This window comes from Vicugna pacos, chromosome 5, assembly GCF_048564905.1.
Source record: "Vicugna pacos chromosome 5, VicPac4, whole genome shotgun sequence".
NCBI classification, from domain to species: Eukaryota; Metazoa; Chordata; class Mammalia; order Artiodactyla; family Camelidae; genus Vicugna; species Vicugna pacos.
Genome location: NC_132991.1, coordinates 19,100,607 through 19,118,166, shown reverse-complemented (window position 1 = coordinate 19,118,166; position 17,560 = coordinate 19,100,607). Strand labels below are relative to the sequence as shown.

Below are 17,560 nucleotides of genomic sequence, written 5' to 3'. Positions count from 1 at the left end.
AATTCAGTCCCATGCAGAACTGCAACAAAATAATATTCAGCTCAGCATTCTGAAAGACAAAATTCTTTTAAACCAAGGCAAGGCTCTGAAGTCTGTGTGAAAATTTTGGAAAATGTTTTGGTTCTAAACTTGGACCTCAGCTACACAGCAGAGTTTGTCTCCCAACAAGACAAATGGATTCCAAAACTTAAATAGAAACAATGACCATCTTGTATTTGCCCACTACTCAACACAGGCTGCTCGAACAGAAGGCGCTATAATTGCTTTGACAATTAAAAATACAAATACCAAGCTATGGAAAGATTACCAAAGTCCAGCAATTTGCTGTCCCATTTAGCATACAGGCTGCTGAAGGGCATATCATAAGAACACACAGTTTGTTATAAAATGGTAGTGACATTTTCAGCCATCATTATTGCTATAGATAAAAGCCAACCAAATGTATTATGTCAAACCCTAAGGTGGTGATGGTCTGAATTTTAAAAGCGTATTTAAACAAGAACTAGTGAAATGATCATGCAAAGAATCCAATTTTGCCCCTTACTGCAACAGTACCACTTCTGAGTTAACAAGGCAAGCTTAACCTTTCATAGGAACTAACCCGTGAGTTTATTTCTCATAAATGGTTAATACAAAATGTTACTGTCTGCTAAGCTTTTACAAGATAGGAAAGAATTTTTAACATAATAGCGTCAGTACTTCTCTGAGTTCGTGCTGGTAAAATTTGAGAAAACTTAATGATTTTTCCTAACATTTTGTTAATGTTGGGATCTTGAGGCTTACTGCCTGATAGAGGTGTGTATTAACACAATAAAGTGTCTTGTATATGATTATACTTATCATGATATTATCCATAGGTGACAAGGAATATAATCAAATTCTCCTCATCAAAAGGAAGAACAACTATAGCCAATTAAGACCTTGTCATAAGTCAGACACTATACTGAGGTCTTTACCTCACTTAAACCTCAACAAAACCATATGAGGAGGCACTGTTAATTATTCTCATTTTATAGGTGAGTTAACTTAGACACAGAGATGTTACATATCATGCCAATAGTCACACGGGTGTTAAAAGGAGACACCTAATCCAGAGAAAGTTGACCCCATTGAAGTATGTCCTAGGAAACATACACATATTCATTCATCCAACAAATATTACTGGGACTAGAACAGCTTCTGTGTTCTACACAGAACCCTCAGTGTCACTGCACCGGCACTGGGGAAACACCTTAAACAAGACAGTTTCTGCTCTCACAGAGCTTAAGATCCATGAGGAGAGAGACTGATAACCAGGTGAGGTCGATACCAACCCTGCTTTCATTTGTTGTACTTGCACTTGAAAGAGTTAGTTACTATTGTTATGTCTGGCTTTTACATTTAAAGATCCTGTGGCAAAAATCGGAACTTTTAAGCTCCCTTTTTAATACACTGTGGTATACTTAAGGAAACTCTGTAACAGTTTTTGTTCTGTATACACTTTGGCTTCTGACCTCAGCAATTTTGAAGGAAGGGAAACAGGGAAAAAAATATCTGGGAACTTAGGGTCTGGACACTCTCCTGTTTAGCCTCTCCAAAGGCATTGCTTTCTATTGAGATAATGGATTTCTATGTTAATTTTTATAGCTATAATCTGGTTTTGTCACATGATTTGTGACCAAAGTGACTATGTAGAATTAATGTCGATTTGCTTTATTGGAAGTAGGTGAAGAAGAGTTTTGTCCATTTGTTGTAGTCTAAGAATGATTAGCTCAAAAGTTCAAGAATAAAAAGGGTCCCCAGTGTTTACAGCAAACCATTTTCGAGGTCAAAGTTTTGAGGATGCCTTCTCTCCATCCCACAGCCCAGATCTCCCTAATTCTGCTTCTCTGTCAGTGTCCACCTTCCATAAGCATCAGCACATGTGCCACAAACATTCTCTCGCCTTCTCCAGCCCATCAACCACCTGTGTGTTCTATTCACTTGGAAGCATATTCAGTAGCTGTCAGTTACTTCACCAGGTCAACACACTTATGTCTCATCACAGACATCCAAGGCTTTAAGGCCAAGAACTAAAAACATTATTAATTCTAGCTAAAGAGATAACTTGGGAGATAATTTGCAGCAGAAAAACCCCAAATCCTTTATCATGTTAGTCATTTTCAAATCATCTTTTATAAATATAAGTAGTGATAGCTCACACCAAGTTTGGGAGCCAACCCTTAAATTTTTAGGAATGTTGTATATCTGTTCTTAACATGGCAATGATTAAAAGTAAATAACAGCAACTGACATATATTCAATTATACAATTTTAAAAAACAAAGTTAATATTGGTGCAGCCACTGTGGAAAACAGTATGGAGATTCTTCAAAAGACTAGGAATAGACTTACCATATGATCCAGTAATCCCGCTCCTGGGCATACATCCAGAAGGAACCCTACTTCAAAAAGACACCTGCACCCCAATGTTCATAGCAGCACTATTTACAATAGCCAAGACATGAAAACAGCCTAAATGTCCATCAACAGATGACTGGATAAAGAAGATGTGGTATATTTATACAATGGAATACTATTCAACCATAAAAAACAATAACATAATGCCATTTGCAGCAACATGGATGTCCCTGGACAATGTCATTCTAAGTGAAGTGAGCCATAAAGAGAAAGAAAAATACCATATGAGATCGCTCGTATGTGGAATCAAAAAAAAAAAAAACCAGAACATAAATACAAAACAGAAACAGACTCACAAACATAGAATACAAACTTGTGGCTGCCAGTGGGGAGAAGGGTGGGAAGGGACAGATTGGGAGTTTGAAATCTGTAGATACTGACAGGCATATGTAGAATAGATAAACAAGATTATACTGTATAGCACAGGGAAATATATACAAGATCTTGTGGTAGCTCACAACGAAAAGGAACGAGACAATGAATATATGTATGTTCATGTATAACTGAAAAATTGTGCTCTACACTGGAAATTGACACAACATTGTAAACTGATAATAACTCAATAAAAAGTTAAATAAATTAATAAAAACAAAAAACAAAGTTAATACACAAAATTCAGAATTCCTAAATACTTTACCATTTCCTATCCCCCTTTTTTTTTTAATGGAGGGACTGGGGATTGAACCTAAGACCTTACACATGCTAGGCCTGTACTCTACCACTGAGCTATACCCACCCACTCCATTACCCATACTCTTAAGGTTATTTATATCTATTGTGTCTATATGCTATACATAATATATATTGGTATGCTATCATGCAATTCTTCCTAACATTAGTAGTTTGAAACTGACCACAGTTTAAGGACGAATTTATACTCCGAAAATGACAAATAAAAATCAGAACATTTTGTTTGTTTGTTTCCTCAGAGTCTGTTCAACTTTTACCATCACACCACTGAACAGAAGTTTCCTTTACCTAGACAGACAGGGGGCATGGAGCAGTCTGAAATTAAGTACTAGAGGAACAAAAGTCCTAGAAATAGATGTTTTGGTACTACTGGTTTTTAAACACAAGAACCAGAATAATCACTTTATAAGGCAAATACAAGGGAGAAATATTCTGGATAAGATTTTAGAAAAAGAAATGGATAACATTTCTTTTTGCTGAGAACTTTTCCTTGACCAGCCCTCACTTTAAGAAACCGATCAACCCAAAGACTCTCTCTGGTCATAATATCCGCCAACTCTAAGGACTTCTGAGACCAACCTATAAGCTACATAAACTGTACATTCACTTCACATAACAAGATGCCATTTCCGAACTGTCTGTGTGAGCTTCACTCTTGCTGCAATGAGTCAACAAAACTCAGTTTGCTTTCATGCTAACAGATGAGATTTTTGTTTGTTTCTTTAGTTTCGATTTTAGGAGATTACTTTCTAATCTCCGTGTGCGGATGCATCGTGCTATGGATATGTGTTAACCATGTGTCCATGGGAACCAACGTCATACTCAAGATACAATCTGAAAATTCAAGCCCATGTAGAAAGTTTAGCCCCATATTGACTGTTGCCTTCAAAATTCCTCCCAGTCAACACTGCAGTGCTCCCCATAGGAAGGAATGCTCCTCCCCTCTTTCTCTATTGGCAAATCCAAATGCTCCCATTTTACACAGTATTAAGACTTCCACTAATAAGACCCTCTTCTTGTTCCATAGAAGTTTATATGTCTGTTACTCTGCTGACTCTGGTTTCACTGTGTACTGGAGGGGGACACGGAGCAGGACTCAGCGTATTCTCCCATTTCCCCAAATTAAGTACATTGCACAAAGCATTACTGAACGTTACAGATTCACATGAAAAACTGGGGTAACGGGAAGAAAAGGAGACTATTACAATGCACACTATGCAGCAAAATAATTGCTAGATGTTTTGTCTTCCCCAAAGTTCTAATTTCATTGAAAACCTCAGTCTTTATTGTTTTTTTTTTTTTAAATTGACCTTTCTTTCATCCAGTTATCAGGTCTTTCCACCCCACTACCCTTCTTTATCCATCTTTTATTATGAAGAAGTTTTAACTAAATGGCCATTTCCTAAGGAAAAAAAAATTGGTTATATCAACTGTTAAGGAAATATTTACCCCATATTTTACACAATATGACCTAGATTAGAGTTCCTCAAAATCTGTCTTGTAGATCTATGTATCCCTAGATAAAGGAGCAAACTTATTCTATAGTTAATTCAGTTGGGGAAATACTGAGTCCAAAAATGTGTTTAAAGATAATTTTTTTTTTACTATACATTTTTTGGAGTCTTTACTATACTAATATACATGGTACATCTCTAACACAGAAAATTCTCAAACTCAACTTTTGAAGCCTGTTTTCTGTTTTTAAAGATCATATTTTGTGATACTTCTCTTGCACTAAATGCCCTTTACGAAGCACAGGACTGAAACTTCTAGGCTGGAGAAATAGCAAGAGAGCCCTGTGGTCTCAGATGCTATCTCAGATATTGGAAATAATGGTTTCCCTAACACTGCCCTTGAACGAATTGTACCTTTGACCCCTTTCAAAGGAGTGAAGTTCATGTGGAACCCGACTTCTAGACAGGAGAAGGAGTGATGTTATGTTGCCCAAGAAAGGAGGGGGAGAAGAGAGGGAGGCAGTAACCAGGGAGGCGAGTATGTTAATGAGAGACCCAAAGGACGTGTGGGGCAAAGGGATACGGACAGATAGAGATTTTTCAGAGTTGTCTTTACTGTAAAAATCCTTGAGACTTTCAGCATGGCACACTGTAAAGGTGAAGACAGAAAAATATAACTTTAGACTACTCTATTTAAAAATACAGTAAAGAAGAACATTATCCTTCACGGTTTCTGGCATACAGTTTGAATTCTGTTTTGACTATGATTCTCACAAAGGCAGGACTCTGCTTTCACTTAGCCTGGTCAAAGGTACTTTTGAGTGTGTGTGAAAGTAATCACTGATGATTATGTGTTACTCAGTGCATCACGTTCAATTCCACAGCAGCTTTTATGCGGCCAATATTATTATTCTAATTTTAATTGAAGTAACTTGGAATTGGTTGTCCGGGTCACACAGCTACCAAGGAGCAGGACCAAGATTCTGCCTGGAAGCCCCAGGTAAGATTTAAAAGCTCTGGTGCTCAAGAATCTGATAGCAAGAGTCTATTAGACTAGTAGTAATGTTTTAATTTCTAGGAAATTTTCTGTCTTATTTTTTAGTATGTGGTTGCTGTTGATTTTTCTTGGTTTACATTTCCCATGTTAACAGAATATCATCAGAAATGCTAATCTGTATTTATTAAAATCTGTAAATGTTAAAGGCACAGGGGACACAAAGATACAGTCTACAGCTGGACAAAAAGGACAAATAATTTCATGTCTTTCAGTGCCAGAAAAATATAGTAATGTGTCCAAGAACAGTGAAGTGAATGAATACTACAGGAAACAAGCCAAAATGAGGCTGAGCAGTGGAAGAGACTGGCCATGCACTGAGTCTGAAGAATGTGTAAAAGGGACAAAGGGAGAAGGGAGGAGAACTTATAGAAAAACTAGGGAAAGAAAGAGTAACCTGGCACAAATCCATGCTTAACTGAAACATTATTCATGGCCATAAAATTAATGGAGCATCACCTTAGAAGAATCCCAAAGAAAGGAAACAATGACAGATCTGCCTGCATGAGGTTATTCGGGTTCCAGCAGAAATGCCGAATGCCCATAACTGTCTCTTTCTCGTCTCATCCCCCGTGCTGCATATTGTCTGTTTTCTCCTCTTCATTCACTCTCTACCCTTCTTTACCCTAATCTGCAGCAGAGAAGACTGACCTCAATGGACAATATAACCAGGCTCTCATGCCTTGTGGCTTCTGGTTGAGTTCAGCCATTGGAAGGCCCTGGAAGAGACCAGAAGGTGTGCTGAGAGGGTGGTCAAGGTATTTACCCCCGGCTCCCTCCTTGAAGGTTGTGGTTTGGCAGTGACAGCTCCCTTCTCTAAGCCTGTACTTACCATCATTGGCTTGAGCTTCACACTGGGTTCTGGTAGGAAAATGAAACTCATCAAGAAAACTTGTGAACTTCTGTTAGATCAATTTCTTTCCCCTCCTCTATCTGCCGTTGCCTCCACCTTGTATACCCTTGAGTATAACTAGGTATAGATCAACTAAAAAGTGAGGGTGAGGGAACAACCAGAGGAAGAAAAATGGCATAGAAAAGATGGATAGTGGAAATAAATGAAAACAGAATTGAAAGCCAAAAGTGCACCATCACTGACTGACAAATGAAGTGGAGAAAACGGAAAAAGAAAAATTTCCCATTCTGTAGCCTCTTCCTGACCCTGCTTTCCTGGCTTAGCAAAAGGAATAATCAAGGCAAGAATGAATTTCAAAATCCTGAGAAAGGTGCCCCTGTTGAATGCTAATCTGAATGTCCATTTGTCTCTGTTGGAGACTCATCATTCATCTGGAAAGTGGGGTTATCAGACTTACAAGAGTCAGAAGAGTTATCAGGCCAACCGAAGCTCAGGATGCTCAGGGGAAAAAGGAACAGGAAAGACAGATACATATGGCAGACAGGTTAAAAGAGAGGCAGTATACTTTTATGTCAAAGCTAGCTGATGTCTCAAGCCTCCTTCACCTTCAACTGGCCTGACAATTACTCCTGTCCCTCTAAGCAAGAACATATGTTTGACCTACACACAGAATTCAGCTCCTCCACTCAATTTAGATTCTTTCCCCTCGTCTCCACATTCTCAACTTACAATATTTCAGAGACATTTTTAACCTTACTACCATTTAAAACTGTCAAGGAGACATTGTTAAAATAACCAAACTTGAAATACTTAACATTTATTTCTTTTTAAAATCTAATGTCACGTGCAGCCTTGCAATACACCTCGATGGAATGAAGAGTTTTGTTTTTTTTTCCTGATCATTAATCAATTCCACTCTTTTTTTTTTAATGGATGTCTTTCCTTCTCAAAACTTCAAACAATGACTCATCCCAAGTCATGAACATAAGAGAGAATTAGGCTAAAGAGGGAAATTTAATGCTAGAGAGAAGTCTGGCAGGAATAGAACAAAATTGATCCAATTTCCACAAAAGAAAGGGGATAAAGGCAGTCAAAACCATAAGGCACTTGGAAAAGCTCTGATCTGCAAGGAAAAAAAGTCATCAAATCAATCTAAGATAGGAGTAAAATACGACAGACCTCTGTTAAAAATCATCAGGGCTCCAAATATTCATCTGTGTCCAATTTTCCATGTATCTGCATAACGTGTTGATAAGCCCCTAAGACCAAGTAAGAAATATCAAATTAAGTGCATTAATTAGTGAGGCTGTCTAGAGCTGGATCCAAAGCCAATACGGTTAGCTCTCAATTACCTGCTTTATTGGAGAGAAACTGCACTGTGGGGGATAATCCCCTATACATCTCTTCTTGGCTCTGGCGTGTATTATATGCTGGGGCCTTGTTGGATGATTTCTTGTTTGTTTTTAAACAATGTTTTCTTCCCAGTTATTTTCACTTGAGTATAACAAAGTAATTCATCTTCCCACGTTGGCTGACTGTTAGCAAGCGCATGAAAGCAGGGCCATGCTCAGAAATAGGTGGAGAGAACATTTGCTCAGATTTCCCCCCACCTCTTTCTAGTGCTGCTTTCTGCGGCCCCAGATGCTGCAAGGTGCACGCTGTTACTTCCAGGGCTTTCAAAGTCTCTCAAGGATGGATGAGCTCTGTCATCCAATCCAATGATACTTAGCCATTACGGACTGTCAAGGCAAGCATAAAACTTTTTCTGTAGTAAATATGGGTTCAGTTTAATTCTTCTTTCAACTAATCTCTATTTCCTTCCAGTTCTATTAAGATATAATTGACATACAGCACTGTATAAGTTTAAGGGGTTCAGCATAGTGATTCGACTTAACATACATCATGAAATGATTATCACAATAAGGTTAGCAAACCCCCATCATTTCATACAAAAAAGAAATTAGAAAAAATATATATTTTTCCTTGTGATGAGAACTCTTAGGATTTACTCTTAAATTTCATGTATAACAGAGTAGTGTTAGTCATATTTAGCATGTTGTAAATTACATCCCTAGTACTTATTTCGTATAGCTGCAAGTTTGTACCTTTTGATGGCCTTCATCCAGTTCCCCCTCCCCTGACTCCCCACCACTGGTTACCACAAATCTGATCTCCCTTTCTATAATTTCGTTTGCTATTTGTTTGCTTTTGAACAACCTACACTATGTTAGTTATGCAACATAGTGATTCAAGATCTCTATACATTTCAAAATGATCACCAGAAGTCTAGATACCACCCGTCACCATACATAGATATTTATTACAGTTATTGACTATATTCCCCCACACTGTACATTTCATACCCATAACTCAGTTATTTTACAACTGGAAGTTTGTAACTCTTAACTTCCCTCACCTATTTCTTCCCTCCACCCCCTTCTCCTCTGGCAACCACCTGCCTGTTCCCCTGTATCTTCAACTCATGTCTTTTCATCTTCCCTCTTCCTTTAGAATACAGTGTACATTGAGAGTTCTGCCAGAAAAGACTAGTTGTTGAATGAACAAATGCATGGACACCAGAGTGCACACCCGTGTCTATTTCCCAAACATAAAATCAAAGTGCATGCCCTACTGATAAGGGCTCAGAAGGATCATTCTCTCGTATAAGTGACATCCATGGGTCATACATCCCAGGTCAATGTAAATCTAACAGAGTGAGATCCACAAGTCCTTTGTGTTAGCGTGGCTAGAACTGCTACACTAATACAAAGTATCACAAACAGTGGCTTAGACAACAGAAGTTTATTGACACCAAGGTGTCAGGAGGGCCATGCTCCACCTGAGGACTCTGAGGAACGATGTATTCAGGTCTCTCTCCTAGCTTCTGGTAGTTCCTTCACTTATGGCAGCACAACTAATCTCCACATGGTCTTCTCCCTGAATCCATGGCTTTCTCTCCAAAGGGCATTCTTTTTATAAGAACATCAGATATATTGGATTAGAGGTCCACTCTATACCAATATGACCTCATCTTAACTAATTACATCCACAACAATCTTATTTTCAAATAAGGTCATATTCTGAGCTACTGGAGGTTAGGACTCCAACACAGGAATTTTACTGGAACACATTTCAACCCATTGCACCAGATGACAGCCATTACAGCCAGAACTCATCAAAATGCTGAACATAAATTAAGAGCTTCTTTTTCTTTCTAGTTTCTTTTTTTCTCCACAATTGGATAATGAATTTTCGCAAGTCTTTTTTAATCTATTGAGATTTTGATACAATTTTCACATTTGTTGTATTAATGTTGTTAATTATATTGACTAACTTTCAAATGTTATATTAATCTCCCATTTCTAGAATAAAAACAATTTAGGACATATGATCCATCATAGATTCTATTGGTTAATATTTTACGTAGAATTTTTATATCTGATTATAGGAGAGAGAGAAGTAACAGTTTCCTTTCTTGTCAAATCCTTGTCAAGTTTTGAACGAATGTTATCCTGGCATTATAAAACAAGCTGGAAATTTTTTCTTATTTATTCTCTAAAAGAGTTTGTGTAACTTGGCATTCTTTCTACCTTAAGCTGTTGGAAAAATTCACCAATGAAACCACGTGGGACTACAGCTTCTTTGTAGAAAGGTTTTAAATTACAGTCACTGATCCAGGACTCAGTTAAATGTAGTTAATGCCCACGCGCACTTGGGAAAAAATCCATATTCTACAGCTCTCGGGTGTAGCATTCGATAGATGTTAATTTAGTCAGGTTTATTCATTGTTTTATTCACATTTCTCTCTATTATTTTCTCTTTTCTCTGCTTGCACTATCAGAGACTGAAACAGGTATCTTAAAACCTTCCACAATGATTGTGGGTTTGTCTGTTGCACTTCACAGTTCAGTCCAGTTTTGCTCTCAGTATTTTGAATATTAAGTGCATACAAAGGTACAATGTTTATATCTCCTAGATGAACTGAATCTTTTGTAACTACGAAATATCCTTCCTATCTCTAGTAATGTTGATTTGCTCTAAAGTCTACTTGGTATATTAAAAAAGCTACATTCTTTTGTTTAGTACTTGCAACATTTTTCATGCTTTAACTTTCACCTTTTTATTTCTTTTTTATTTTTATATATATCTTTAATTAGTAGTATTTTTAGTTATTTAAACTGATAATCACTGTCTGACAATGGAGGTGCTTAGTACAATGATACTAACAATCATACTACACAATTAGTACAATTTATAGTCAATTTCTTGCCTTCTTTTTTATTAGTTAATACTTTTATTCAACTTTCCCCATTTGTTAGGTCATATTTTTAAGAATTTTTCTGATAGTGTATGTAGTAATGCTTTACTTTTTAAATGTAGTAAGAATTGTTACGTTTATGATCTTGCAGTCAATATAAACAAGTTAGAAAGCTTTAACTTCTGTGCTAATTTTTTACGTATTTAATTCCATAGGTTTTAAACTTGATAATATATATAATTCTTTTGTACAGCCAAATGTTTTTATATTACCCATTTAACTAGCCTTTTATCTACTATTTATTCATTCATCTATGTTTCAGCTTCTATCTGGAATCTTTTTTTTTTTTTTTGCCTACTTTAAAAATTCCCTTTAGTATAAGATCAGCCAATAATGAATTTTCTGAGTTTTTGTTTGTTTGTTTAAAAGTTTCTTTATTTTTCCTGTTTTGCAAAATTTTTCTAAGCAAGTAATTCTATATTTGCAATTAGTTGTTTCAGCATTTAAAAATCATTATTACATAGTCTTCCATCTTCAACTGACTCTATAAAAAGCAAGCTGTAAGTCTTATCATTGTTGGTTTTAAAATAGATCTTTTCTTCTGGCCTCTTTTAATAGGTTCTCTTTTAGACAGTTTTACACTGATGTGACAAGATGTGATTTCCTTTATATGTATTTTACTTGGATCTATAGAAGCTGTTAACATCTATGGCTTGATCTCTTCCATCACTTTCACTTTTCATCCATTATTTCTTCAAATATTACATCTATGCCATTCTCCCTTTACTGTCTTTCTTAGAACACAATATTTGTATGGAATGTTACTGAACCATAAAAAAGTAACAAAATCTTGCCATTTGCAACAACATGGATGGGCCCAGAGGTTACTATGCTTAGTTAAATAAGTCAGAGAAAAACAAATACTGTACAGTTTCACTTACACATGGAATCTAAAAGGAAAAACACCAACCAACAAAGAAACAGAGTCACAGATTCAGAGAATATGGCAGTCACATTTAGATATTACAGAAGACTCCTATAAAAAATACAGTAACAATAGCTTACTTGATAAAAATGCAATGGGATAACACTCTCTTCAGGTCATGGCATACCTTAGTTTCCTTTCACAAGATGGAGAATGTCTCAAAAAGGAGCATGTCCTATTTCCTACCATCACCATATGTTTTGTAATTCCCAAACTCAGTGTTGTACTAACAAGACCTGCAGTCATCTCTACGAGTCTTAAGGAATGCAATGGGAAACTGGCAGTGTTATGTTCCCTGCCCTCTCCCGCCTCTAGTAGTTCTATTAGCTTCACTGTTGAAAAGGCTTCAACTGTCATAAAAATTATGAGGCAGGAAGTGGAAGCTAATTGGTGGTAGTAAAATGCACTGTGTAAAATAGTCAAGACCTACACCTCTAAGTGGAAGGAGAGTCAGAAAAAAATGGGGGGAGGGGGGGAACATGATGAAACTTGGAAATTTTAAGTATAAATTGGGGGTAGGAAGGAAATGCCACCTCAATCAACCAGAGATACACCAGGAGGACTTTTGAGTGGTTGAGTGAACAAGAAACATCTTCAAACATGGCATTTAACTAAGTTACACTGAAAGAGAGTAAAGACAAATCTACAAACTACTACATAGTATACCCGAGATTCTGTCTCCAATTATAAATTCAAGATTTACCAAGGATAAATAAACACACCAAAAAATTCAAGTGTCAAAGTAGAATGTAAAACTGCAGTTACAAGTTAAGAAAATGTGTCCACAACTAGAAACCACATATGAAAAATCATTAAAATTGCAAACCAACAAGTAAAAAAAAAATTAATTTATTTTTAAAGAAAGGATAAATAAATCTAAAAATCTGAAACACAAATCTGGAAAAATAATTAGATGTTAGTAGGAAGAAGAAAATAAAATAATAATAAATATTAATGCATTAGAAAAAAAGAATCAGTTCATTGAAAGTGTTCATAAAATAAAATTCTTTCAGGTCTAAATAAGTAATTGCAATCCCAAGTGAAATGAATAATTTTCTAAGAAAATATATACATATGTATGAAATATATATTATATTTATTAAATGTATAATTTTAAATAAATATGAATAAAGGAGTGAATGATACATGGATAAATGGAAAGAAAGAGCATCTAGAAAGACAGCTGTCAAATTATGAGCAATTATCTCCACTGAGTAATAAGATTAGGGCTGAATTTTACTTCACTGAAAAGTAATAGTATTAAATTCATTAAAAACACAAAAGCTTTGAAATTGAAAATGAAGAAATAAATTATCTCTAGCCATGATGATAAAATTCTACATTAGAAAATCCCAAAGAATACAAGAAAGATCTTAGAGTTAATAATTGAATTCAGCAAGTTGTAGGGTACAAGATCAACACACAAAAATCAGTTGTTTCTGTGTACCAGCAACAATTCAAAAAGAAAATCAAGGAAGTAATTCCATATGCACTATCATCTAAAATAATAAAGTACCTAGAAACAAGTGAACCAAGGAGGCAAGACTTGTACACTGAAAACTAAATACAAAACATTGCTGAAAGTAATCAAAAGACTGAATAAATGGAAAGACACCCCATGTTTATGAATTGGATGACTTAATATTGTTAAGGTATCAATACTACCCAAAGCGATCTGAAAATTCACTGAAATGACCATCTAAATCCCAATGACATTTTCTGGAGTGGAATAAAATATTTTCAAATCATGTATCTAATAAGAACTATTTACTATCCAAAATATACAAAGTACTCCTGCATTAAACAAGAATACAATAAGCTTGATTAAAAAAATGTGCAAAGGACTTGAATAGACATTTCTCCAAGAAAATACGTCAATGGCCAATAAGCACATAAAACATGCTCAACATCATTAGTCACTGGGAAAACACAAATCAAAAACCACAATAAGATACCATTTCACAACTACTAAGATGGCTAGGACACAAAAAAATAGAAAACAAATGTTGACAAGGATGAAGAGAAACTAGAATCCTCTACATTTCTGGTGAGAAAATAAAATGATGCAGCCTCTAATGAAACATTTGAGTGTTTTCTCAAAAAAAATTAAACATACAATTATTACATGACCCAGCAATACCACTACTGGTGTATACCCAGAAGAATTAAAAGCAAGTGCACAAATATTTGTATTTATGTTCACAGCAGTATTATTCATAATAGATAAAATATGGATACAACCCAAGTATCTGTTTAGAGATGAACCACCAAATAAAACACTACACACACACACACACACACACACACACACACACACACAGAGGAATATTATTCAGCCATAAAAAAGGAGATGAGGTTCTGTTACATACTACAATGTGGATGAATCTTTAAAATATAATGCTAAGTGGTGGGGGAGGGTATAACTCAGTGGTAGAGTGCATGCTTAGCAAGCACAAGGTCCTGGGTTCAATCCCCAGTACTGCCATCAAAAACAAATACTAATTAATAAGTAAATAAATAAACCTAAATTACCTCTCCCAAAAAAATCTAAAGTAAAAAATTTCTTAAAAACATAATGCTAAGTGAAATAAGACAAACACAAAAGAACAAATATTGGATGATTATACTTACATGAAATATCTACAATAGGCAAATTCATAGAAACAGAAAATGGATTAGTGATTGCCAAGGGCTGAGTGGTGAGAAAAATGGGGAGCTGTTGCTTAACATTTACAGTTTCTGTTTGAGGTGATGAAAAAGTTTCAGAAATACATGGTGGTGATGTTTGTACAACACTGTGACTATAATTAACACCATTCAATTGTACACTTAAAAATGGTTACAATGGCAAACTTTGTTACATCTATTTATATATATATATTATTTGACGTACATGTGTTTGTTATGTATTATGTTTTGTATATTTTAAATACTTTATGAATTATAATTATATTTACCAAATAGATATAACACATTATATATAACATTTGTTAAATATATTATGTATAATAATATACTATATATAAATATATATAGTATATACATTTTTACCATATTTAAATGAAATAATTTCTTGCTTCAGATTGGTCTGGGTTTGGATTTAATTTCTACCATCTCCTATGTAACAAGTGATTTAATACCTCAAAGTATAAATTTCCTTCCTTTAAAACATGAATCATCACACCTTCCTGATAAGTAAGTCCTGTGGTGGTGACTGGCACAATTTGGTATATCTACCACCTAACACAGATGCTCACTGTGGTTATTACTAACATTGTGTATCCTCAATTCTGAGATGTATTTTTCCACTCATTCTAAAATCAGACTGTATCTTACAATTGACAGGTAGATGTAATGAAATATTTTTTCCTGAGAAATGTTATTAAATATTAGTGTGAACTTCAATTGATATTATCTTATAATAGAGAAAATGCTGTATTTTTATTATACACATCTAAATTATTTTCAATAAGCATATAACCTTTGTATAATCAGAACAAACAGAATTTTGAAAACAAATTAAAATATATAGAGTATAAAATAGATGAATGGCTTACAGACTTATAAGCAATCTATAAATATTTTTCTGGAAACAATATGAAAATGCTATTCAGTGGGTAAAAAGTTTTTGCAGCACACTTAGTCGTATGGAAACAGGTTCATGGGAAAAATTTTCACAAACATTACACATAATATGATTCAGTTTTAAACCAAACTACTAACATGAAGGGTTATTTTTTGCTTTTTTCTTTTGGTTTCTCTGTTTTCTATGATTAATATTTTTTACTCATTCAAAAATATTTATTGTCTATTATGTACCAATCACACAAATATTAAGCTAATAATTTCTTTGGCAATGTTAAATGGGTAAACAGATCAATTAAAGTGAATTTTTAAAAAAAAAGTAGCTCTCCAGAATGTGAGCTACTTCACGCATACAATGCAGCTCTAACATGCAGCAAGCTGTTCGGTAAATTCCTTCCACCTGCTCCAGCCTGGAGTCTCGGTCCTAACTTTTAAAAGTCCTACCTTCGATAGACCAGTTATAGGTACTGCTTACTTGCTCTAGCTCCCCATTTGGAATTACCAGTTGAATGCAATTTTTTTCTATTTACTTCTGTTTTTTTTTAATTAAAAGAAAGTGATCATTTATGTGTGAAGAAAGGATCAGCTTCTCAGTGCTTCTCCCCGATTCTCTGAACGTGAACTCATATCGTTCTCCCTCATCCAAAATCTGCCTCAGCTACTTCTGTTTTGCCAAGAGAAAGTCAGCAGACCTAACATCTTCCAAAAATAAGCAAGTATAAACATGTTCTCTAGGCTGCACTTTAAATAATATGATTCTGGCTGCACTATAAGCCAAAATCCTCTAGATTAAACATTTTCCTGATCTTTCTGTTGGATCCATACAACAGATGCGGATACTCCCTTGCAGGAGACTCCGCTGTGAAACCAAAGGTTGGTGAGAAATTTTCTTGTCTAGCAGACAACATATAGACATGCAAGTCTGCATCTTTTGTGAATTCCAATCCATGCGTCTCTAGGGTGCTGTGCCTAAGATAATTCTCTGAAATCTGTTACACCTAAAGCATACGTCCTCCCTTATGGAGAGAGTAATTTGAGATGGCAAGGATTCTTTGCCTCCTCTCTACATACAACTTTTTTTCAAAGACCTGATGGCATTTATTTCAAAGTGATTACAATACAAAACTTTAAAGAAATTTAGAGTTAAATTTAAATTAAAAGATATTCAGAAATACTCCCTGACCCTGGGCCTATAATGCTTTCAGTTTTTTTGTTTTTGGTTTTTTGGAGGCTAGGTAATCAGGTTCATTTATCTAATGAAGGTACAGGGGTTGAACCTGGGACCTTGTGCATGCTAAACACGCAGTCTACCACTTGAGCTATACCCTCTTCCACTGTGCAGCTTATTCGCCTATATTCTCATGAATAATTTTCTCCCAGGACAAGTAAATAGATAAGGATCCTTTGTCATCTTGGCCCCAGTAATGTTCGTTTCCTTAATTAAGCAAGTTATTTCAGTTGTTTCATCGTCAGCCTGAGATTGTTCTTGATCCACTGCTATTTCCCAAGGGGTAATATAAAACTTCTTTTTCACTTGCTTTTTGTTTCATCTCTCTAATTAGTGCCACCTCAAATGTACACCCACGCTTTTCTGATAACGAAATGCAGACCTGAAAGAGAACTTAAAAATTACCTAACTGAAGACTTCCCGTCAGCCCAGGGAGGCTGAAGAGGGATTCCAGGAGATGAGCTGCTCAACTGGAAGAGACCGCGAGGAGCCAACATGGAGCAAAACAGCACTTTACCGCAGGACAAGCGGGCGGCGTAGGCGGTGCTCAGGTGGACACGCTTGTCCATTTTATAATGTTAATGGCGCATGCGTAGTGTTCATAATGCTGACTCATGCAGCTGGCGCATGCGTATTGTTCATAATGCCGACTCACGCTACAAGCGCATGCGTCTGTTTACCTCTTACCAGGTGCAAACTACTATGAACTTTGGCCTGGGCCCCACGGCCTACTCACTTAAGGCTGCCGACACTTCCAAACTCAAATGCCTTAAGAGCTAGGTAAAAACATAAATGTGTGAAGTAGTAAGTTAAAAAGAAAAGAATAACAAGCCTGTAGAAACTTGAAGAACAGAATTCTCATAAAGCATTACATAAATTAATTCATGCTCTTCTGGTCCCCAGAAAATCCACATTTGCTAACTAGATTAGTCCCAAATTTAAGTTTTGATTTAATGCGATCTCTCATCATAGAGTGGAGAAAGCAACACCCAATGATGATGAGTAACAAAACCAT

The 17,560-nt window shown here is 35.6% G+C and overlaps 1 long non-coding RNA gene across 1 annotated transcript in view; it reads right to left on the bottom strand.

Annotated features, from left to right (window-relative positions):
* Nucleotides 1–17,054, bottom strand: part of LOC116280502 (uncharacterized) — a 126,810-nt gene extending 109,756 nt beyond the window's left edge. The window contains exon 1 of the long non-coding RNA XR_004189843.2: nt 16,951–17,054. This is a non-coding gene — a long non-coding RNA (uncharacterized lncRNA). The remainder of the gene's footprint in view (nt 1–16,950) is intronic.
* Nucleotides 17,055–17,560: the final 506 nt, after the last annotated feature.